This window comes from Penaeus monodon, chromosome 36 (genome assembly GCF_015228065.2).
Source record: "Penaeus monodon isolate SGIC_2016 chromosome 36, NSTDA_Pmon_1, whole genome shotgun sequence".
Lineage (NCBI taxonomy): Eukaryota > Metazoa > Arthropoda > Malacostraca > Decapoda > Penaeidae > Penaeus > Penaeus monodon.
This window is the reverse complement of record NC_051421.1, coordinates 19714152-19739151: the sequence shown is the minus strand read 5'-3', so window position 1 is coordinate 19739151 and position 25000 is coordinate 19714152. Positions and strand designations below refer to the sequence as shown.

General features: G+C 45.6%; 1 protein-coding gene across 1 annotated transcript in view; it reads left to right on the top strand.

Moving 5' to 3' along the window:
* LOC119595837 (transient receptor potential cation channel subfamily A member 1 homolog) overlaps positions 1-25000 on the top strand; it is a 33836-nt gene that overhangs the window by 1235 nt on the left and 7601 nt on the right. The window lies entirely within an intron of this gene.

Below are 25000 nucleotides of genomic sequence, written 5' to 3'. Positions count from 1 at the left end.
ACCTTGTTTAAACACAGCAGCAATAAATACAAAGTCTGGTGCTAAAGAGCTAACCTAGAACCGGGGGCCTCTCGTAACGCTGACATTATGCTCCCTGAGTTCGATAATAGTTTGAACTAAGTAAAACCTGTAATTACAGACCCTTTGGAATTCTAGTGCTTTGCCTGCACCTTTCAGTGCTCTTGATTGTGCAGGTGACACAGGCTTACCAGTAGTGTAGTCAGCAGCCCACTCAACCCGCAGCTCTCTTCTACACTATGTGTAAGCCCATGTGGGCTTTGACCCTGTAGGAGGCCCAGTATTATGAGGCGTCTTTTGGGCGCACTTTTTCTTTTATTCTATTTTTCCCCTTAATGTGACCTTCCTGAGCCTACCGGAGTTCCTTGAACTCCCGTATTCGCTTGGGGGTGGGCAGTGAATTACCGTCCTTCGGTAATTAGGAAAGTTCGGCGGTAAGGAAGTGTCCTCCACATAACTCGATCCCTATTTGGGTACTGAGAGCAACCAGGCTGGGGGTAGAAAAATGAAATCCCTACTAATGACAAACTTAGAAGAACACTTTTCAAAATCCCCACCGAGAATGCAAGGTCCTTGATGGTCAAGTGGACGGCGATTTTGATTTTGTCAAAAAATTGCGAGATGGAAGCCTCCTTTGTTAAAGTACAATATAACTCCCAGATTAAAGATTTACTAAGTGACGTAAATTATGATTTTGGAGTTAAAGTAAACTATTTCCATGCCCAAATACCTGTAGGGAGTAATCTTTCACAGGGATTTGAGGAGAGGAAGGAGAGAAAATTATCGAGAGCATGAAGGAACCAAGACGTAGTGGACCATTCATTGTATGACCAAGAAGGATGGGAATGGGCGAGCGAAAACTGAATATGTAAATGTCGGATATGAACGTGTCCAAACTAAGACCTTACATCCCAAAGCCAATGCATTGTTAAAGATGCCAAAAATTCGAACACACCTCATTAAGATGTATTGATAAAGACTCAAATAAATTTGTTTGGCATAAATATCCTGAAGCCCATGTCACCATCACCTGTACTAGTCAGCTTTCTAAATGTGCTAACTGTGGAGGTCCCCATCAGACAGGATCTGCTGAGTGCAGCATCCTGAAGAAGGAGACTGAGACTTAGCATATATGAGGAAACATGAAGTTAGTTATCTGAAGCTAAGAGGAAAGTGGAAAGTTTGACACACAACCCGTATCCCAAATGCTGCAAGCAGAAAACTAACATCACCCTATGCAAGAATGTCAGTCATCAGCTTGCAGCTAAGGATCAAAAAATTGCCAAACTCAAACAAACGGTTAAAGGACTAAATATTAAAGTTTATCAATTGACTAAATTGGTCGATCAAATGACTGCATCAACCCAGCATAAACATCCTAAGGAGGCTGATACCGAATCACAATCCGGATCGCACCTCCCCGTCCGGGCAACTCCTGTGAGGACTTCGCCTGGCTCTCGATCGGTTTCTCGAGAGAGAAGCAGGACATGGAGGCTTCTGTCTCCAAACCATCTCGAGAGAGGTCCCAGGGAAGTGAGGGAGAGGAGACGCCTCCCTCCCATAAAAAGAAAATTAAAACTGGCAGACAAGGCACTTCCAAACCCCATAAAACGTAATCTTCGCGTCGACCATTATACAATGGAACTGTGGAAGACTTAGACCTAAAGTAAATGACCTTAAATTATTAGCCTCGTCCTATGCTCCTGATATTATAGTTCTCCAAGAAACGCCTTAACACACCTCGTCTCTGACGAGGTCGTTTCGCTGAGGAACTACCTTTATTCGGAGGATCGTGAGGGTAGGGGTGGAGGCGGAGTTGCCATGTACATCCACCAAAGCCTCTCTTTTACTGAAGTGACTATCGAGTTTGTCGCATGCAAAGTAAAAATTAATGGCACGCACCTGACTATATGTTCAGTTTATTATTATTGATGAGCTCATTGCTCTTCAGGATAGTCTGCCACAAAATAAAGTAATTTTAGGTGATTTTAATGCTCATCATACGTTATGGGGTTCTCTGCGGGTGGAGGGTAAAGGTGAACAAGTAGTTAAATTGATTAATGAGTCTGATCTGGTCCTTCTGAACGATGGTAGTCCGACGCGGGTGGACGATAATACCGGTAATTTGAGCTTTATTGACATATCACTGGTCTCTTCATCAACAGCAGCCAAGTGCCTGTGGCACACCATTGACGACTCATTGAGAAGCAATCATCTTCCTATTTTTATTGAATATTCATGCGACACTATAATGGTCTCTAATTTGAATTACACTAAATCAACCACTATATTATCTGGCAGGTCCAGAGGAAAACTCAGTATCTGTTTCTCAGCTTTATTGAAGGAACAGACACATAGATTAGAATGGATCTTGACGCGGTAGACGTGGCGGAGGCGGCGTCAGCTCCTACTATGAACTACAGATGATAAGCTTTCCTTATACTTCCTGAATTCGGATGTAAGAGTGTCGTCATCCACAACTCTGAAAAGTACGTGAGCAATATTGCCAACAAAATTTAATAATCCTCGCCGGGCCCTACCTGTAGGATTGAGAGGCCCTACTAAAGAATTCAACTCTGCAATTGTCGATGATAAGATACGATTGAATAGGCGAATGTCATGTGCATCAAGAGAAGGATCTATGGTAAGGTTGTCACAAAGAGAAATTAACTGGTCCGTGTGGTATAGCATTAGCTTGGATGCGTTGCGGAGTGGCAATAGCGAGAACCAGGCCTCCACATGGCTTGTTATAGGGAAAACCTTCCCAAGGCCCTCAATCATAGCCCCAGGTGCGTCCTTCACGTTATGCGGTAGGCGATGCAAGTCTCCTCCCATGAGGAGTGCCACAAAAGAATATGGACGACAGCATCCTGGAAGGGAGAGCCAGATATCACTCACCACTCGCATAAAGAGTATATCACAATACCAGTTACAAGAGAAAAGTAATAAGATGATAATGGTCTGTCCTAGAATGAGCGGTGCAGGTAATAGCATGCAATCGCAACTAATTATAGAGATAGAAACAAAACTCTACGGGAGTAACACATATACCTGACGAACTCGCTAACTCTCGAGGACTAGTGCAAGTATCAAAGCAAGGATGACCAATGAGAGGACAATCATGATTCCTGACACTGATAATACTGATCAGCCAGCTTCAGGACGTCAAAATGGAACCACTGCACAGAGCCATCAGCAGTAGACTTGCACTCTTTCTTGTTGTTCTTTACTGCCACAACTCTGTAGGGACCCACAAATAACGGACTAAGCTTAGGCTGAATAGTAGTATGTGCATGAGTTTTCTTAAATACCAAGGAACCGACCCCGATAGATTTCGCACGAGCGATCTTATGCTGGTACTCAATTATTGTGTCACGAGACCTGGTCAGGAACGCCTTTGCTTGCCGAAACGCTCGCTGCTGACGAGAAACCAAATACTCAGCATAGTTGTCCGCATAGAGGGGATGCGGCCTCATCTCCAGGAGTTAGTATGGCAGCCGTTTGTCTTGTCCCGTGAGAAGAAAGTGCGGACTATCGCCCAGGGAAGAGTAATAGGTAGGGGTGAAGAGCGTCCCAATCGTCCTTGTTTGTCCACCAGCTGACGCAAAATGGTGAGAATGGATCTATTTAAAACCTTCCGTAATGCCATTAGCCTGTGGACGGAACGGCAAAACGTTCACCTGCATGAAATTTAGCTGCTGCGTGAGACTGGCTAACACCTGATTTACAAACTCGGTACCGTTATCCTTGCTTAAATATTGTGGACAGCCTTCATGGCAATAAATTACGTCACGAAATGCTTTTGTGACAAAAAAACGCAGCCTTTGATGGAACCGCCACCAACTCGCAATAGCGAGAAAAATTGTCCACGAACACTAGAATGTGTTTGTTGCCAGACCGTGATGTGGTGAAACCAGACAAAGTGTCACATGACACCTTCTGCCAGGGAAAATCCGGAATGTCGAACTTTAGCGCAGGCGGCCGTGATTAGGTACCCTTGTTACTAACCGCGGAAAATAAAATCGGTTACAGGTCAACAGCCCTGCCTTATGAACACCACAATGCGCTGCCTCACGGTATTCATGAACATACTTCAACACACGTGGTACTAAACTTTCCGGCACCACCAGGACCTGTCGGACGATCCGTCTGGACCCATAATACACTTCAGCTGGGATCTCCGAAATAACAGTTCCGTGTCATTAAGAAAAGATTCCTTAATCGGCAACCCTTTAAACTTGGGAACTGCCGTGCCCTTGGCTAAGGCCTGAATGATCTGGCCGTAAATTTTGTCGGCACGCTGGGCAGCATATACCTCATCTTTATTCAGCGGTTCCAAGGGAGGAACCTGTGAAGCACTATTCACAACAGCTGACGAAGGCAAGCTAAATGAAGGGGAAAATCAGCAGTGTCGTCCCACCTCAAAGATTGCGAGTTTTCGATTGGCGCACATGACAGCGTGTCAGTGGCTACATTTGTGCGGCCCTGAATATACACAAAAGTCACAACGATATCGCCCAGGATATCCTGGTAATGTGCCCTATGACCATACAGATCATTACCATTAAGCAATGTGAGCAGCATGTGGTCTGTGTGACCCATGACCCTGTACCCCAGTATAATATCGCCAACATCTCCCTATCAGTGACCGAGTAATTTTTCTCTGCACTAGTGAGAACCCTACTAACAAAGCCGATAGGACGCAGAATCCCTTTGTGCTCCTGCATTAAAACGGCTCCTAGCCCATCATTCAATGCATCTGTGTGGAGAATGAAGGGGAGATCAAATCTCGGAAATGCAAGAACGGGAGCGTGTGATAGACAATATTGTAACTTTGAAAATGCGTTGACCTGCTCCTCGCCCCAGCGCCAGGGGACATCTTTCTTGAGGAGGTGTGTACGGTGCAGCGATCCTCCCAAAATCTTTAATGAATGGTCTATAAAAAACTGCTGACAGCTTTTACCTTGGCCTCGTTAGGGGCAATACCTGCAGCACTAACAGAATGACCGAGGAAATCTAAACACGACTGGAAGAATTTACACTTACCCAGATTAATTGTTAAACCCACATCCGAAAGTCGCTGAAAAACACTGCACAACCGCGCTTCATGGTCCTTGATCGAAGGTGAACAACCCAAAATGTCGTCTAAATAGACTAGCACCTGATCATTAATCGAACCCTGCAGGACAAGAGCCATAAGACGACTAAATGTCAGAGGAGAGTTCCTGAGACCCATAGGTGACACCAGGAACTCAAAGTGACCACATGCGTCGAGAATGCAGTGTACGGTCGGCTGTCCTCTGCCAGGGGGACCTGAAGGAAACCTTTCGCCAGATCAATGGAGGAGAAGACCTTACTCTTTCCACCAGTGTCTTGCAAGAGCTGATGAAGGTTAGGAATAGGAAAAGGTGATGGAACGGTCACCTTGTTCAGGTGCCGAAAATCGCAAACAAGACGAAAACCATGCTGATGCTTCGGCAACAGCAGCATCGGCGCTGACCATGGGTTAGTCGAAGGTTGAATCAGTCCTTGTTGCAGCATACCGCGCACTTCCTCCTCTAGAATCTGACGCCTGCTGTGTGGAATCTTGTATGCCGCACTAAATGCAGGCTTAGCTCCAGGTTCTAGAGTAATAGAGTGCTCTACCATGTGCGTTTTGCCTAACGGACGGTCCTTGGTCGGTAAAATGTCGGGGTATTGATTTAACAACTTGCCTAGTATCTCCTTACCCTCGCTAAATGCGAATGGCCACTGCATAGCTTTTGCTACTGCTGCAGAGAATGGGTTAGCTGAATCGGGGGACGTGGAAGAAACAGCGCCAGAGAAAGCTGACGCAGGCAGTTCAAACTCAGCTATCAGGAGATCCGTGACCTCACAATCTATTAATCTGACACCACTATCAATAGACAAAGGGGCAGGTGTTAAGCTCATCACATGGACTTGTGCACTCCCCTCCCGCAAGGTATACAGAGAGGAAAGAACACACGTCTCCTTTACTCAACAATTCTCAGGGAGGACCAAGCATGTGCCATATTTACCAACCGAGGCCATTACATTAACCAGAACGTTATGGAAAGGCGGAATTACAGACTCCCGCGCCACTAAGTGCGCCAAACCATCATTGTCAACCCACATTCGATGCTTTGATGAGCGGGATGATGTGTGAGATGTGGCCGCGTGATGTGTGCGTGAGGTATCTGTAGCATGCTGAGGGGAAACAATTCCATGATGAATAGAATGAGACCTAGGACTCGTAGAAGTCATGGAACGTGAGGGAGGTAGAATAGGTTGTGGAGCAGAGATAGGGGGAGGATGTAGTTGCGGGGAAGAGACAGGGGAGGTAGGGAGAGGGGTCAAGGGAGGAGGAGTAGGGGAGGAGAGTGATGTGTCCGTGCGTGTGGTCGTGTATGATGAGTGACTCAATCGAGACGTGTCGCTGTTTGTGGTAGATACGGAACCAAGCATGCTAGGGTGAAAAGGGTCCGGGTGTTTCCAGATGGAACTCGGCTCAATTAGCTTGTAAACCTGACTTTGAATTTCCACCTCATTCTGCTGCGGTCGCAGAACCTTACCAGAACGATATAGAAAATCATGGCCAAGGAGCAAATGGCCGTGGAAACTATGGTAACCCTTCACTACGACGAACTGATGAGGAAAAATTATATTTCCAAACCTCAATCTTACATACGTAGTTCCAGCTACACCTAGCTTAGATCCAGTCACACCTCTAACACAAACCTTGGATGGTGATACCTCAACGAGAGCTGAAACTCCTCTAACACCCATTCACTCACGAGACTGACTTAACTTCCTGTATCAATGAAAGAGTATGCGACCTTCCCATTAAGCTTAGTAGGTAAGAGAGGGGGCTCCATTCCTGTGTTCGGTATACCAGCACTAACGACACGAAACAGAGAAGACGACGTAAGTACAGCGGAGACCAATGCACTTCCTCTCCTGGTTCAAACTCTACCATGTCTCCCTCTAAAAAATGAACCACCTGCTTACTATAAGCACCGTCCCTGTTCATTCTCGTGATGAATTTAAGGGTGATCGCCACTTGATCCGGGAACCACGTGCACTCATTAAATGCGTGACCTTGCTTGTTACAGTACGGACAGAACTGCTTAGTAGAGCACTTAGTAGATGTACGATGCATCCTCAAACATCTACGACACTGCCCAGGTTTCGGTGCCCAGGTTTTGGTGCCCAGTTAGCCACATGTGGTCATGGGTTTTTACGAGCAGTTACCGAGGGAGAAGGTGCGACAAAGTACTGCGCTCCAGAGGGAGGCTCCGGATACGCACGTGAGGGTGGGGGAGGGGTTGATTGCTCTGCGCAGTGGGCGCGGGCGAGGCATGTTGGATGTTCACACTGTGGTTCATTCTGCCCCGAACTGTTATATTTGGGATTATTACCCTTTTTTTCCCCTGTTCTAACCACATTTGCAACCACCTGCACATTTCCACGCTTGTCTGACATCTCATTTGCGTGGACTTCAGGAAGCTTATCGAATGAAGCACTGTCGACTTTATCCCAAACTCGTTTGCACACAGCTGGAGAGATAGAAGACACTAACCACGCTTTAGCAAAATGTTCTAGAACTGCTGCATGCGATGAAAGGTTTGGATGTTGTGCAGAATGCTTGTTTTTGTGTGTATCTTGGAGCCCTGAAGTGTACTCAGATTGAGCGTCTTGAGGTGGAGTCAGGAGTACCTCCCCTCCGACTCAGACATGGCCAGCTAGCACTGACCTATGCCGCAAAGGTGACTCATGATTTTAGATTTTGCACTATCGACGACCCACGATAGAATAGTCATTTTTTTCTGATTCATTAAGTTCACTTAAAGCCATTAAATCATTAGAAACCTCCAAAAATTAACTGCTGGCTAATATCATTTGTAAACTACATGGTGCCAATAAATCAGTCAAGCTAATATGGGTACCAGGCCACTCTGGTATCCTGGCAATCAGCAGGCTGACAAATTAGCCGGCAAAGTGAGTGGACCAACCTACAAATAAATTAAAACCACAATAGAACTGTGGGATACAGCCCACAGGAAAGTCAGAAAGAAGGAGGTGGTGTTGGCCTGTCTCAGGGTCAATGCCACCAGAATCACCCACCTCTATCCCTATATAGAGAGAACTTTCCCTCCATAGTGCCCTCAGTGTACCACCACCCTTACATTAAACCTGACTTTGAATTTCCACCTCATTCTGCTGCGGTCGCAGAACCTTACCAGAACGATATAGAAAATCATGGCCAAGGAGCAAATGGCCGTGGAAACTATGGTAACCCTTCACTACGACGAACTGATGAGGAAAAATTATATTTCCAAACCTCAATCTTACATACGTAGTTCCAGCTACACCTAGCTTAGATCCAGTCACACCTCTAACACAAACCTTGGATGGTGATACCTCAACGAGAGCTGAAACTCCTCTAACACCCGTTCACTCACGAGACTGACTTAACTTCCTGTATCAATGAAAGAGTATGCGACCTTCCCATTAAGCTTAGTAGGTAAGAGAGGGGGCTCCATTCCTGTGTTCGGTATACCAGCACTAACGACACGAAACAGAGAAGACGACGTAAGTACAGCGGAGACCAATGCACTTCCTCTCCTGGTTCAAACTCTACCATGTCTCCCTCTAAAAAATGAACCACCTGCTTACTATAAGCACCGTCCCTGTTCATTCTCGTGATGAATTTAAGGGTGATCGCCACTTGATCCGGGAACCACGTGCACTCATTAAATGCGTGACCTTGCTTGTTACAGTACGGACAGAACTGCTTAGTAGAGCACTTAGTAGATGTACGATGCATCCTCAAACATCTACGACACTGCCCAGGTTTCGGTGCCCAGGTTTTGGTGCCCAGTTAGCCACATGTGGTCATGGGTTTTTACGAGCAGTTACCGAGGGAGAAGGTGCGACAAAGTACTGCGCTCCAGAGGGAGGCTCCGGATACGCACGTGAGGGTGGGGGAGGGGTTGATTGCTCTGCGCAGTGGGCGCGGGCGAGGCATGTTGGATGTTCACACTGTGGTTCATTCTGCCCCGAACTGTTATATTTGGGATTATTACCCTTTTTTTCCCCTGTTCTAACCACATTTGCAACCACCTGCACATTTCCACGCTTGTCTGACATCTCATTTGCGTGGACTTCAGGAAGCTTATCGAATGAAGCACTGTCGACTTTATCCCAAACTCGTTTGCACACAGCTGGAGAGATAGAAGACACTAACCACGCTTTAGCAAAATGTTCTAGAACTGCTGCGTGCGATGAAAGGTTTGGATGTTGTGCAGAATGCTTGTTTTTGTGTGTATCTTGGAGCCCTGAAGTGTACTCAGATTGAGCGTCTTGAGGTGGAGTCAGGAGTACCTCCCCTCCGACTCAGACATGGCCAGCTAGCACTGACCTATGCCGCAAAGGTGACTCATGATTTTAGATTTTGCACTATCGACGACCCACGATAGAATAGTCATTTTTTTCTGATTCATTAAGTTCACTTAAAGCCATTAAATCATTAGAAACCTCCAAAAATTAACTGCTGGCTAATATCATTTGTAAACTACATGGTGCCAATAAATCAGTCAAGCTAATATGGGTACCAGGCCACTCTGGTATCCTGGCAAACAGCAGGCTGACAAATTAGCCGGCAAAGTGAGTGGACCAACCTACAAAATAAAATTAAAACCACAATAGAACTGAGGGATACAGCCCACAGGAAAGTCAGAAAGAAGGAGGTGGTGTTGGCCTGTCTGAGGGTCAATGCCACCAGAATCACCCACCTCTATCCCTATATAGAGAGAACTTTCCCTCCACAGTGCCCTCAGTGCACCACCACCCTTACATTAAAACATCTGTTAATAGTATGCCCAACATACTCAAACCATAGACAGCCCCTAATAAATTATCTCAGAATCAGAAATAAAGAATTTACAGAATTTATCAATAATAAGTAAAATAATCACTTTTCTAAGGGAGACAAAACTTTATGACCTTATCTAGATTGAAAAATGAATAGGATCCATTGGCTTAAGGATTGACTGTTTTAATATGGCCATATGCCACTGGTTAATAGCCAAGAAATTATTCGAAGTCCAGTTGTTGAAAGCCAAAGTGATAAGAGGATAATTTCATAGAATACCATGGGAACAACAAATAAGGAATAAATAATTTCTCTATGCTTAAGGTGAATCACATATTTTTCGTGGGCCAAGACCCTTCCAATACTTTGAGTCCTAAAAATGACACCAGCACTCACGCACACACACATGCTCATGCACACGCACATGCACATACAAACACACTCACATGCTGTAAAAGGTGCAGAACCTTAATACAATGGCTAGCAGTAGTAGTCATAATTGTATAAACGGTTCCAGTCTTTATTAATGAAGAGTACTACACAGTGAAGGGAAACACGAGACAATGTTTTGGGTAAGCTGAGCGTGGGGTTGCATGTCCGGCCAACCAGCCCTGAAGCAGCCAGAGGCGGTGACGACCTGGAGACGTCGACCGCTGGGCACAACTAACTAAGACTGGCAAACGGCAAAAATTTGCAAAGAAGAGTGGGAAGGAAGAATGGGGATAGGGGAAGGATAAGGGGTGGAGGAAAAGGCATTTTAGGAGAAAATAGGGGAAGGATAAGGGGTGGAGGAAAAGGCATTTTAGGAGAAGAAAAAGGAGCCGGGGCTTAACCCAGCATGCAGGGTAAAGCTTTGGGTAATAGCTGTAGTGGGTTCTTTGGAAGAGGAAAAGAGTGGGGGTGGCCTAGCACCATCTTGAATCTTTTGTGTTCGGTGCGGGTCCTCGGGCGAGCAGGGCTTCCCCTCCGCCACACGAGGCTGCGCTGGATGGCGGCCGGCCAACTCTCGGTGCCCTATGACCTTGAGTGCGTGCCCGCAATGGAGTTTGCGTTTGCAGCGTTCTCGAGGGAAATGGGTGAGGGCGCGCAGCCCGGGACCCCGTTATACCGAACAACAGCAGGATTCTGGGCTAACAGGGAAGGAAGGGATAACAGTTAACAGTGTAGGTGCCATCTGCAGTATACTCTAGGCACGGCCTCTTCGACTGTGACTCCAGAGCTATCCCTCTGCTAACCTATGCTGTTGAAGCAGGTTGAAGCTCGGAGGTGGTCGCTAATCAGGTTGCTAATCAGAAAGTTTCCCTTCGTCAGCAACAGGACTTTGGAGAGGCGCGGCCCTGGCGGCCACGTCATGATTGGATTAACATCACTGGCCGTGACATTTCTTTCTTCAGCTCACACAAATCCTTACAACGTGAGTACTAGCAGCAAGTGTCATGTGCTGGAAACCGAAACCAGTGGGATGGTGGGGTAGGGATAGAGGATATTGGGTCCATGCTATGGCAAAGGATAATGAGGTAGTGAGAGTGAGGTTATGGCAGTCAAGTAGCATCAGGTGAAGAAGTGAAAGTATTTAAAAGCAGGGATGTGAGGGCTTTAATTAAGAATTTAAAAGGTCACAACAAACTACGTTAAAACTGAATGAGAAAACACAGTCAAAACAAAAATTGAACAAAACAAGGGATAGGGGAAGGGGAAAAGTGAAAATGAAGGAGTAGGAGGTGGCTTCAAAGGATGCGGCCAAACCTAAAAAATTGCATCCAATTCTTCATACCATGCCAAAGAAAAAAGATTGTGGCCTAATCCCGGTCTCAGGCCAGAATGAAAGATGGTGTTGAGACACCAGCCAGTTTGTATGCCAAGCATGGAGTGTGTCGGTCAGTTTACAGACCAACCTATGCCACTTAATGTTCAGATGTTGTAATAAATCGACCCCAATCTATCATATAGATCCATCTGAGTGCTTTAATATGAACAAACTGAAGTTTGCGCTTGTTAGTGTATGCTGTTTGTGTGAGTGCAAGTGGTGTGTATGTGAAGAGAGGTTTGATCAGTGTTTTGTATAGGTGCAGCTTCGTGCTGGGGCCGCACTTTTAAATCGGTAAAGCAAATGTAAGATTTTTCTTGCCAAAGCGGCCTTTGAATTGATATGCAAGTGGAATCGAAAGTAGGTATCAAAGGTTAAACCAAGGATGATACAAGAGGATCTGATGTGGGATAGGTGCTTGTAGTCTATTGAAGGTGTTGAGGTAAATGTCGTAAGGAGGAAGTTTTCGTTTTCTTACAAAGAGAACTTCTGTTTTTGTCGCATGAGTCTTGATACGCCATTTATGCTCCCATCTCGAGACAGTGTCGAGTTCATCAATAATGCGCTGAACGACAACTGAAAGTGCACTGTGTCGAGCTAAGTGCGTACAGTCATCAGCATAGTCTGTGTGTGTGGGGTCTGGAAGGTCGTTTGTGTATAATGTATGAGTGTTGGGCTAAGTATGCTGCCCTGATGTACTCCAGCACGCACTGAAATGGTGCCTGAAACTTTGTTTAAGAATTTTAATTTCAATCTGCTGTCATCAAGAAAACTACAGAACAACTTTTGGATCAAAGGTGGAAAGTTGAATTTTGTCCACAGCTTGTACTTGAAGCCAGCTTGCCAGACTGTGTCAAAGGCTCATTCTTTAGTCATCGGTCTTCGTTGTTTATTTAGTTTGTGATGATGTTGAGTGTGTCTTGCGTTGAGCGATGTGAGTGAAAGCCGAATTGTTTGTGTGAGAGAAGGTTAATGGTCTTCAAGATACCACCTTAGTCGAGTGTTTATGATTTTTTTGAAAATTTTGCCTAATGTCTCGAGTAGACTAATAGGGCGGTAACTCTTTGGGTCAGTCAGGTCTTTTTGTGGCTTAGGAATGAGGGCCACTAAAGCAGTCTTAAAGCGAGAGGGAAAATAGCCGGTAGTGAGAGAGGCGTTGTAAATGTCAGTCAAAGCTTGTATAAGGGTATCAGGAAGGTAAATAAGAGGGTCGTGTCCGATCTGTAAGGAGCTTATAGCCTTATGAGGAAACATCTTTATTTTTTCTTTTACTTCCTCTGTGGTGTAACACCTGGGTTGTCCTTTAACAAGTGAAATAGTGAAAAAAGTGAATTAACCCAGTAAAGTGTCACCCAGATTTACACCACATGGCAGCCAAACCTAATCATTTGTTTGTATGCGGTTTCACACCCCATTGACTTATCAGGCGAAGTTGACACAAGTAATAGCTTTTGACCCGGCTCAGGACCTGACTCGGGAAAAAGTGAACAACAGAGTACTGTTGTTAATGTAGGCGTGTCTTAACCATAGGAATATGTTCATTGGACAAGAAAATAACCAGTGAAGAAGTGTGTATGGGTGACGAAAAGTCATCAGTCTCAGAGCAGATCCCACACTAAGTGCATCAGAACCTGTTACTCGGTGAGTTACTCGAACAATTATTAAACAGATCTCCCAAATTTTAACTTAGAAAATTCCAGAATCCAAGATTAAGGCAATATTGAGTAAGCAAAAAAATTATGAAGTGAAAATGATCTTTCAGTTTTCCTCTTGATAACAATTAATCCAAAGTACTGGAGATCTGACACTCATCAAAGGTCAGTGTTGGCAGTTTACCATTTAATTGTGAGTGTTAAACATTAGATCAAGAATAATTAAAATCTGCGGCATCTTGGTAACACCACCCCTCACATGGGTCTGTTAGTTCGCAGGCTCTGGGTTAGTTTCTACCCAGTCCTCTTGGCTCCAGGTATTAATTTCTTGAATTCTGTGAGTGAACAGGGGATGAGGAGGGTGAGGATATAAAACTTTGGCCCAGTGTTCTTCAAGAATTTTGATAACATCCACGGGATCTGAAACATTTATGTTATTATGAATGAGGTGGGAGAAGGGGGAGCGGGGTAGTTACTACCTTTAAGTTGTCTAATATTTTGCCAAAATTCCCGTGCATTGCAAACTCTGTTACATTCTACTTTTTTAACTAAATCTGTCCAATATTTTTGTTGGTCATTATCAAGACTGTCGATGATGTGTCTTCTTAGAATAAACATGTTCGATGGGACATCTAATCTGTTTAAATTTTGAGTAAAACAACTTTGAAAACAGGTCAGGAGACGTTTTGTCCCTTCAGATGGCTGAAATGATATGTTTTATACTGAGACCTGGGGATGGTGCTCAGCATCAAGGCGATGGAGACGAAGATGCAATTCCAATGTCCATTTATTGTTTGGGAATCAAGCCCATGAAGGTTAAATTAAAAGTTTTGATAATTTAATTTGGATTTAAACGATTATCAGTCTGCTTGTTTATACCAGAAAGATCGTCTTTCTTTGTTTAGTATTGGTAATGTGGAAATTTTAGTTATGATAGGTATGTGGTCTAAACTAACATTCGGACCGGGTTGTAGGTGTGTGTGGTAGGCAAGTGTTCCCGAAAATGAGATCAGGGTGATCCCGATGCGGTGTAGTGTGGTGTGGGTAGCGTTGATATTTCCGGCAAAGAACACTGGGATGTTTGTATAACTGAATAATTTGTTGAAGTCTGCAAGAGGCAATTTAGTATTTGGATTTATATAGGCAGTGGAAAGGATAATGGTGCCTGTGGGGTGAATAACCTGACTGCCATTAAGTCAAGGTGGCTGAATGAGAGGGTAAGGAACTCGTGAGTGATGGTGGCTTTTATGAGGATTGCCTGTATGTGTAACCATAGTGCCGAATTTTATTGCCATTGGTGATGGATATAGAATTCATTAGGACCACACCAGGGCGTTCTTGTTCTAGAAAGTCTTAAAAATATTATGGATCGAAAAAAATGACCTTACATTTGCTTAAACAATCGTTAGCATGCCACTCAGGATAGGTCCATTTTACCTGGGTTTACCTTGCCAGGCGTTACCTGATCCCGGTAGCGATTTCGTGATCAAGCCTCGATCGACAGTTCCTCGAGGTCAGGGAGAGAGTCCTGTGAGTAGGACACAGGGCGGAAGTCCTGGAAATTGGCGGACCAATTCCCTAATACTTCTGCTCTGTCCCAAGCACCCCCTAGAAGGGAGCTAAAGGCTTCGACAATACCTACCAATTGGTAGGAGCACTGGAGATGTTGAGAAAAATCCGGTTGTTAATCTGGGTTGCCAGAGATCAGGGCATGATTATTATGCCCAAAGAGCTACCCTGAATTTCATGCAGAAAACCAAGGAGCTTAATGATGGGAGGAAAGTGTGTCTCTCACCACTGAATCCCGACGATAGGAGAGTCAAAGTGGTGCTACTTGGCTTCTCACTTTCGTGAGGTCGTGGATGCTTCCCGAATGTCAAAAGGGAAGAGCCCAACCAGGCAAGTCCTGGTGACCTTGAAAGGAGTCCCAATCACTACCCTTGATCTGGGTAGTTGGGGCTCCTTCAGCCACTTTAAGATACAGTCACCACCAGGCTAGCTGCAAGGCCAAACCTAAATGTGGTGTATGTAGCAAGGCACACAACACCGAGGTGTGCCTTAAGGGACACAAGAGCCAAATGTCCCAACTGTGCCAAGAGGCATCACGCCTGAAGCCTGGCATGCTCTGCCAGGAAAGTGGCGGCCCTCAGGCAAAAAGAGGTTGCTAAAAAGCAACCAGACTTTGTTCCTGCTCCCCCAGGCACCCATTTCTGGGGACAGAACAAAAGAGTAAAGTCTTCCCAACCTCCTAGTAGGAAGGAAACTCCTCCACGGCTATCAGATATCTCCAATAAAAAGGAGTTTTCGACCATAACAAAAGTGCACTGCAAAAGCCTCCCGAAGAGATGTAATCCCCTCTTTGACGAGGAAGATATGACTCTCCTGTTGCCTGCTGTAATCACTGCAGTAGCAACAGCTTTGGGGAGGTCGTGTGAGGAGGCAGAGAAGGCAGTCACAGTCGCCATGATGGCAATGACTAAACTGTTGCAGTCCTGAAAGGGAGGAAGCTGAACAGAGCCAAAGCAGCCCTACCCTAACCCCAGGACGAGACACCCCTCCCCACCCCAACCCTGGCCATGCCCTCACAGGCAGAACCAGAATAGGCTGAATCTGTGCACCCAGTGCCAGAACAAGCTGACCTTACCCAGGTAAAGTCAGCAAAGAGAAAAGATACGCAGACAAAGCCTGAAGTGAGAAAAAACAAACTCACAAAAGTCAGAGCTACCAAAGGCTTTCCACCATTCCACATTGTCATGCTCCAGGAGACATTAATAGAAGGGACTGTTCACTTCTCAGGGTATCATGTCTTCATGCTGCCAAGCACAGCTGGCAAAAGAGGCTTGATCACCCTGGTCAGAACAACAATCCCTTGTTCTGCAATAGCCGATGCACCGCACTGTGGAGAGGATGTCGAATCTCTTACTCTTGAGATTCACCTGTACAATGTGTACAGCAGCCAGGCTGTAGGAGCTTAGACATCAGTCAGGTCTGTGCTACTGCAGCACAAGACCAAGTGATCATAGGTGAAGACTTTAATGCATACCACCCCATCCTGGCTCCCAGCAGGGCACTGGATGCAGCAGGCCATCACATAGCCAATGAGCTTGAGACTTTCCCCAAGATCGCTCTCCTCAATAGCCAAGAGCCAGCGTATGTCAGAGGAGGAGTCCTAGACCTCACCTTGGCCACTGCGGCTCTGGTGGAGAGAACTAGATGGTGTGTTGATGAGACTGTCACAAGTGACCATTATGGCACTGTTACTATCCTTATGGATGCTGGCCCAGCCCAAATGTCACAAGCAAATCCAAGATGGAAAACAGACAAGCCAACTGGCAAGCCTTTCAGAATGCCTTGGCCCACTGTCTTAGAAGCAATGAACCCCCATAGAATGAAAACATGGAAGTGCTTGAAGCCAGACTTATCAGTGCCATAAATCAAGCAGCCTCACAGACTATACCTAAAACTCTTCATGGTCCAGGAGATATAAAGACGCCTGATACTTTAATGACGGGATTAAGGAAGTCAACCACAGAGTGAACAAGTGTATAAAAGAATTTCTAAGGCAAAGAACCCCTAACAACCTAGCCTTTCTAAGGGAAGCAATCAGGGATGCCAAGGAAACTGCCATAAGAGTCAGGCAGGAAAAGTGGCTGAAATGGGTGAGTCCTTTGACCACTGAACCACACGTACAGAGCTATGGCAATGGTCAGCCACTTAGCCCCAAGGTGGAGAAGCAAACGGACTGGTGCAGGAGTTCTCTGCAAGAACAAGCAGCAGCAGTCTACCAGCCGAACTGAGAGCAAACCAAGAACCCTACAACCAGGCAGACTTGCTCATATCAGAGAAAGGGCAGCTGAACTCGTTAACACAGATGTTATCTTCTCTCTGAGGGAACTAAGAAAAACCTACAAAAACAGTTCTTGCACAGCCCCAGGTTTTGATGGGATCTTATACTCCATCATTTCCCGCCTAGGACTGGCAGGTGATCTTGCATATCCCAGAGCTGGAAGAGGGCTATCATAGTTCCCATCCCAAAACCAAAGGAGCCAGGGAAGTACCGCCCCATATCTCTCCTCAGCTATCTGGGCAAGACGGCCAAGAGAATGGTACTAAACCGACACTAATGGAAAATGGGACCCCCACATCCATGGGTTCACAAGGGGCATGAGCACAGCACACAGCATAGCTACGCCATTAAGCACAATCAGCACTGTCACTTCTGTGGTAGTATTCCTAGACCTGGAGAAAGCTTTTGAATTAGCAAGTCCTCTTGCTATTCAGGAGACCCTACTCCAGAAGGGAATCAGAAGAAAGCTCTTGGCTTGCATAGGTGACTATTTCAGTCAGATTCCAAGTTCACCTATCACAGCACATGTCACTAGAAAATGGAAAACCACAGGGTGGTGTCCTCAGTCCAGCCCTTTTCAACACTCTAATGTTCTGCATCCTCAACATACACATCCCAGTGGGGTGCAATCCAGGGAATGGGTCCAGTTCTTCCAATGACTGGACCCTCTCTTTTATAAAGGAGGTCCTGTACTTGGTTGACCAAACCAAAGCAAGACTGTCTGTCATGAAAGCAATGACTGGGAGACACATAGGAGATAGACATAAATTACTAAGATCATTCTATGTACATGCCTTCTGTCCCATTGTGGACTACGCTTTTGTCTCCCTGATTGCCGCAAAGCTAAGATTAAGAGAAAAATTGGAGACATTCCAAAATGAAGCTGCCAGGATCATTCTGGGTGCCCCAAAGTGGATGAAGGCCCATAACCTCCTCATGGAGGCAAACCTCCCCCTGGAATCACGAACTGATCTAATGGCAGCTCAGTTCCTTTCAAAGGTCATCCAAGCTCCCAGGAACACAAACATGAGACAAATAAAATACTCAGATGCCTAGAACAAGACTACAAGCTGTATGCAAACAACTCCTGGCTGTCTCACACAGCCAGGGTGTTGATACACTATCAGCTCAAAGAACAACTATTTACCAAGGGCAAGGACTCCCCACACCCTGACTTTATTGAAGCCCTGCCAAACCTTGATCGACTTCTTTGTTATGAGCTTGTCAGGGAGAAGAATCAGTACCCCATGCCTAGTCTAAAGGCAGAAGCTGAGAAGGTCATTGCTGCCGTCACTTCTCCGGGTAGTAGAACCTACTTTATGGATGGATCAGTCGATCCCTTAAACCACACTGCAGGCGCCGACTTTGCAGCAAGGGATGCCACACAATCCATGAGGGTAACAGACATGCTATAGGTAGAGGCAGATGCGATCATGGGAGCCCTAGCCCACACATCCCTGAGGGAAGGACACGTGGTCATACATACAGATTCCAGGGCATGCATTGACGTGTCTACGGCAAAGCTTGCCCAAAGACAACATCTATCGCCTAACCACTGTCCTTACCATAACACACAGGATTCTTGCTCATGGTAGAAGAATAATCATAAACTGGGACCCTAGCCACATAGGCATCCGCAGGGAGGGCTATGGTGGTTCTGTAAACCATCTCGGCAGCGGTGCATTGAAGATCCTGCTTGAAAGAGGTCCATATGTACAGGTCCACCCAGTGATGAGTGGAGGATGAAACCGTGAGGATCTCCTTCAATTGGCGGTGTAGGCGCTCTACCATGCCATTGGCACTGGGATGGTAGGCCATGGTCCGGATGCGCTTCGAGCCGAGAAGAATCATCAGCTGCCTCCGGAGCTCGGACTTGAACTGAGAACCGCAAACGGTCGTCACCATCACAGGAGTGCCATAGCAAGAGAAATCCAGGTGTCTTTCTTCACGTGGGGACTGACGGTGGCTTCTGTTGTGCAGGGCGAAGGTGAGGGGATTGTGATCAGTCAAGATGTGAAAGTCTTTGCCCTCGACGTATGTCCGGAAGTGCTTGATGGCAGTGTAGACTGCAAGGAGTTCTTTGCCAAAAGCACTGTATCGATTTTGCTGAGGACTAAGAGTCAGCGAAAAGAAAGCCAGGGGCTGCCAGCCATTACCTGGATCTTGCTGCAGAAGAGCTCCCATGGCAGTGTCCGAGGCGTCAACGGTTATATTGAGCTTTGCCCCCTGCTGTGGGTGGTTGAGGAGGGTCCCTGAGGCTAAAGCATCTTTGCTGATTTCGAAAGCTTTGGTCTCCTCAGAGGTCCAGGTAATATCTCTGCCGCGTCCTGACCTGGATGGGATGAGGAGGCTTTGTAGGGGAGCCAGTAGGGGTGCACACTTGGGAATGAATCTCCTGAAGAAATTTATCATACCGAGGTACTTCCGAAGTTGTCTCTTGGTTGTTGGTCTAGGGAACTGCCTGATGCTGCTGACCTTCTCCTGAGCTGGGGTGCTGCCATCCGCGGTAATTGTGTGACCTAAGAAAGTAAGAGAGGTGACTTCGAAAAGACTCTTACCAGGGTTGATGGCGACTCCAGCTTTCTGCAGGTGCTTTTTGTGCTCCTCACGACTCCTGCTAGAGATGAGTATGTCATCGATGTAGACGAAAACACCCTGTAGTCCACGGGTAACATCATCCATGAAACATTGGAATGTCTGGGCGGCGTTGCGGAGGCCGAACAGCATTCAAAGAAATTCGTATAGGCCGAAGGGGGTGGTTACAGCTGTCTTTGGGATGTCCTCCTCGGCGATGGGAATCTGGTGGTATGCTCTGACAAGGTCGATCTTGGAGAAAATCGTGCACCCTGAGAGTTCACGTGTGAAGGAGTGGAGTAGCGGGAGAGGGTAGTGATCCGGCGCAGTAACTGTGTTGAGATGGTGATAATCACCACAAGGATTCCAAGCTCCCTCATGTGCTCAAACTCTGCCTTGACGATGCGGAAACGGTCTGGTGCAATGGGTTTCGTCAGTGCTGGGAAGTCACGAAGTATAGTTTGGTAGGCGCATTGGTTGGGTAGCACTGTGTAGATGCGAGGGGCGTGTACAAGGGCCGATGAGGCGAGGGTGCGGGCCCCTGACTGGTGTACAAGAGACTCCTTTAAGGTCCACTGTGAATCCATGGTGCGCAAGGAAGTCTGCTCCGAGGATTGGTTGCTGAACATCAGCGACCAGGAAAACCCAAGTCAGCTTCGAGTGCGGGGCGCTGCTGAAAAGGAGTGTCATGGAACGTTCACCGTATACGTTGATGGGTGAGCAGTTGGCAGCCTCCAATGTGCGAGAAGCGGGCGAGTGTATGTCACTGTGGGATGTGGGATAAGGCTGACTTCTGCTCCTGTGTCCACCAGGAACCGTAGGTGCGAGTTGTCACGTCTGGGACCGCGAGAGATCGGCACTATTAGTTCCCCCAGTGCCCGTTTCTCGGCCAGGAACATGGGGGCTCGCACTGATGCGCCCGGGTGCTGAATCTGTAATGATAAAAACAGTAGCTACCTGGAGTCGGGGAGCGGCGGCGGCTGTAGCTTTGACAATACTAAGGCACATAGTTTCGTCCGCGGTCACGAGTGGCACGGGCAGATGCGGGACTGTGGTGGTGGAACCTGGGACATGGTGAAGGGTTGCAGGCTGGTAGCCTGTTGTTAGTTCAGCGACCTGTGTCGCAAGAGACTCCAGGGTGAGACGGGCCAGTGGAGACCGTTGAAATTTGGGCGGTGTTCTGCATGGCCCGGATGTCATCAGCTTTCGAGGCTAGTGGCTCGATGGGGAGTTCTGAAGCTAGTAGAACGGTTTGATATGCTGGAGGAACATCGAGCACAGGATATTGGGAGGCAGGTGTGTGTTGGCACGGGCAAGGGTGCATTGTATGTGTCAGAGTATCTCCGAGGGAGTACAGCCGTCCAATGACGTCGTGAAGAAGGCGCGCAATGCATTTTGTGGAGGGTGGCACTCACTGCAGGATTGCTTCCTTGAGGAGTTCGTAAGTGTTGTACTTGGGGTTGTTGAGGAGGTCGCTGATGGAGAGAAGGAGGTCAGGTGAGAGGTTTGTCATCAGTATCCGATATTTGGTGATCGTAAAGGTGACGTTGCGTAGAAGGAACTCCTGTTCCACCTGCAGGAACCATTCAGGAAGGCAAGCAATGGTGCAGGTAGGCAGTGGCTTTAGGGAGGCTGACAGACTCATGGCTACTGGACTCTGAACTCCAAGAGTCACCAGTTGTAGGTTTAGGTAAACACTACGGTTAGTCAAATTAGCTCTTTATTTGTGGAGCTTACAATGTGTTCTATGGTGAGAGCCTAGCCGATGAGTGAGTGTTGATTATGGGCTCCGCGGTTAAATGGCCCAGCCGCGATATGTACACTCCTCAGGTCCGAAGAGTTCCAGGGTGGTTGGCGGGGGCCAGATCGCCAAACGTCATGAGCCTGCTCTACCGTGTGTGGGAGCTCATCGCGAGATGGTCACTACATAGTCCTGATAAAAATAAAATCATGAACACATTAAATTCATTGTAGTTGAAACAATATAAATTTCTAATAACGAGAGAAATTAATTAATTACCTGATTAATGAACAATAATCATGATTGTTGACCACATACCATGATCACACAGTAATGCGATCTAAGGTCAGAAGAATAGTGTGAGAACGTGACATTTTGTGTCACTTAGCACTTTTACCCAATAAAACAAACGTGAGAGTCACTTTACATACAGCTTAACACATTTATGGGAGAAGGGAGGGAAATATATAAAGAGCCCCAAAATGTGTACTCACATGGTTTTGATGACATAGTCGTATCATGGAAGTAATGGTCAAGCGGACTTTGGAGACTGTGTGTCCATGTTGTGAGCCAAAAGGATGCAACTACCACGCTGCAACCAGTTTGTATAATGTTGGTGAACAGTAATGGTAGTTAAGGTACGCATGGCTCACAACAAATAAAGGACACACGCTACTATGTTGTAGAGTGTAAGATGCTGAGTGCGGGGTTGCCTTGAGGCGGCCAGAGACGGTGACGACCTGGTCACGTCGCTGGGCACAAACTAAGACTGGGTCATTCTAGGGCACAAGCAATGAGTGTCCACCTGACACGTGGCGTGGGGTATCAGCTGCAGGAAATGTTGGGGGCACAAGGGTGAGGTCACTGGTTCTGTCTGTTAATGACCCACACCCACACACCCACACACACACACACACACACACACACACACACACACACACACACACACACACACACACACACACACACACACACACACACACAACACACACACACACACATTTACTGTTTTATCTTTGTGCTGCAAGAATTTACCGAAAATGAGCATCTACATCTATTTGGTGGGAAATCATGCAAAATATTAAAGACTGCAATTACCTGACATGCGGCTGGGCACCAAAATTCCGAGATTCCAGTCACTAGAAAGGAGTTCTCGAGCAGTCAACAGTCAAAAACACTGGCGGCTATTTTATGTATACATTGTATACTGATACTAAACTTACGCATGGGTTTTCCCAAAGAATGATAAGAGAGAATGCATCACACGCCGTCTGCAGAAGGTCTGGTCCAGTGTAGAGTCTGCCTTCTGAGTAGCTAAGGCGGGGGGAGGGGAGTAGAAAATGGCATGGACCTTAAAAAACGTGATGCTGTAAGAACAGATTACTGCATTCAACCATAATAAAAGATAAACCGGGACTCCCTCGGGGCAAGCTATTGTATTCTGTTACAACCTTTAACTATGTGGCTGTAACCATTTGTTTCATGCTGTGTATATTTGAGAATTCCAAAACAATCTAAAGATAGCTAATTGAATTGCATTTAATAGGTGTGCTTTGGGAAGTAGGAATCAGACAGCTTCAGATGTTGCTGGACATGAGACAGGGACATGGGAATGGGCAGAATTTACTTCTCTAGACCTTGGTCCGAGGGTTCTCAATCTGGAGTAATTTTCCCTGATGGAATAATGAAGCCGTGTCTTTAGGGTAAATGGATAGATAGATAGAATAAATGATTTCATAAATAGCCAGAATATATAGATTAAATTATGTAACAATTCTGACTGTTTTGCCCCTTGATTATTTGCATATTATAGTTGCACCTTAAACCTGGATATTTATTTCATGTGACTGCAGAGTTGAAGTTGCTTCACGCTGATGCAAAATGGGGTGATAATTGACGACATAAATATCAACGAATCACACACATGCATACATGTATAAATACATCATATAACGAATCTATTAAAATCCAATTTTTACTATTATTATCATTATTATCTGTCAACACTACGTAGCAAGACCGGATGTTTGTTTCTGTGCGAAAAGAGAAAGCATCTGCGTCCTGCCCAAGGAGAAGGGCAGCTGTTTGGACGGAGGTGTGAAGTGTACATCCGGTCTTGCTACGTAGTGTTGACATTATCATTATTGTTATTGTTATTATTTTATTATTTTTGTTTTATATAGATATATGTCTATATTTTTTTCTTTCTTTCTTTCTTTCCTTTTTTCATAGAAAGTACGCTACATTGAAATAGACCGTTAATTTATACACTTATTATTCACACGACTCTCCGAGGGGAAGGTTAAGAAGAAATGTAGGAGGGAAAGGGAAAAGAAATAGGGGAAGAGGTCTTAAAGAAGAAAGTGGGAGAGGGAGAAAGGAAGGGAAACGGGGAAAGGGGGAGGGAGGAAAGGGAGCTTTAAGAGAAGAGGGAGATGGAGTTGGGGAAACGGAGGGGACTTAAAGCGGAAAGGGGGATGCGAAAGGGGAAGGGTGAAGGTACTTAGAGAATTGCTGCTATGCCATGTGCGATGTCCTGTATAGACCCTCGCTTTGTTATTTTACTAAAGACAAACAATTCCATATTTCCCATTCGTAAAGCACCAGTGATGTGTATTTCTTATTTATTAGCGCAGGAATATGCTGTAATTCCAATCCGTAAAAACAAGAACGACTGATATATATATATATATATATATATATATATATATATATATGTATAATATATATATATATATATATATATATACATATATATATATATATATATATATATATATTTTTTTTTTTTTTTTTTTTTTTTTTTTTTTTTTTTTTTTTTTTTTTTTTGCGTGTATGTGTGTCCAAAGAATAATATTCAGATTCTTTATTTTTTCAGAATGATTTCTTTATATGAAATGCTTTGAAGAATTCAGCATTCCAATATTCTTTTTCCTTTAACTTCACATAACTGAAGACGGATGAGGTAGGGGGAATAGTAGTATACCACAACTTTGCCGGGGGTAACGGTACCGTCTGCGCGCCACTGGGACCGAGTCGAGAGTGTCAAGGTCCCAGTGGCTCCTTGGTGTCGGTACTCCGCCCTGGCTGAGTTGCGAGAGATCACCGCGGAAAGCAGAGGGATCACTTTAGGAACAGTCATATTATGAAGATTTTGGCTATAGAGTCTTAGAAATATAATTTTCAAATGGTGAAATTACGATGACCGAGATGCATGAAAGGACAAATATAAGCTTTTCGGTTTGTTCAATACAATATTTTTGGGAAATAGTGGCCCTGCGGATGTGGCCTAATATCTTTGCATTTATAGATTATACACTGGAATAAAATCCTCTTTAATTTATTTGTCTAATAATGGTTATGTTTCATTTCGTTTCAATGATTAGATATAAGAATATATTACTTAACTAATTACATATCTTCACAGTGCAAGAGATGTATTAGACCAGTTTCTGATATATCTTTGTCGGAAATACATGTATTTCTG